The sequence below is a fragment of the Schistocerca gregaria genome, chromosome 7 (genome assembly GCF_023897955.1).
Source record: "Schistocerca gregaria isolate iqSchGreg1 chromosome 7, iqSchGreg1.2, whole genome shotgun sequence".
NCBI lineage: Eukaryota > Metazoa > Arthropoda > Insecta > Orthoptera > Acrididae > Schistocerca > Schistocerca gregaria.
This window is the reverse complement of record NC_064926.1, coordinates 468364949-468365803: the sequence shown is the minus strand read 5'-3', so window position 1 is coordinate 468365803 and position 855 is coordinate 468364949. Positions and strand designations below refer to the sequence as shown.

The 855-nt window shown below is 42.7% G+C and overlaps 1 pseudogene; it reads left to right on the top strand.

The window, feature by feature from the left end:
- The first annotated feature begins 327 nt into the window (after positions 1 to 327).
- Positions 328 to 445, top strand: LOC126282707 (5S ribosomal RNA; annotated as a pseudogene).
- Positions 446 to 855: the final 410 nt, after the last annotated feature.

The window sequence follows — 855 nt, the reverse complement described above, 5'->3', positions numbered from 1 at the left end:
TGGTGTATTTGTCACAGTCAACAAGAAACTTGAATCTACCAAGACAGAAATTGAAGATGCATATGAGATTGTTTGGATAAAACTTAGTATCAGGGGTGGACATAAAATGATAATTGGATCCTTCTATCGCCCACTAGACACATAGCCTCATGTAACCGAAAACTTTAGAGAAAACCTCAGTTCACTTGTACACAGGTTCCCCAGTCATACTGTAAACATTGGTGGGGACTTTAATCATCCAACAATTAATTGGGAAAATTACAGCTTTGTTAGTGGTGGGTATGATAAGACATCCTGTGAAATATTACTAAATGCCTTTTCTGAAAGGGCAACGGCGTTGCCACAGTGGATACACCGGTTCCCGTCAGATCACCGAAGTTAAGTGCTGTTGGGCCTGGTTGGCACTTGGATGGGTGACCATCAGGGCTGCCATGCACTGTTGCCATTTTTCGGGGTGCACTCAGCCTTGTGATGCCAATTGAGGAGCTGCTTGACTGAATAGTAGCGGCTCTGGTAAAAGAAAACCGTCGTAACGACTGGGAGAGCGGTGTGCTGACCACACACCCCTCCTATCTGCATCCTCAGCTGAGGATGACACAGTGGTTGGATGGTCCTGATGGGCCACTTGTGGCCTGAAGACAGAGTGCTTTCTTCTCTGAAAACCATCTAGAACAGATAATTAGGAACTTCACTAATGACAGAAATATATTGGATCTAATGGCAACAAATAGACTTGACCTCTTTGAGGATGTTCACATCAAAACTGGTATCAGTGAACATGACACAGTTGTGGCAATAATGTTTAGAAAAATACAAAGGAGAACTAAAACAAGCAGAAAGATATATATATATGTT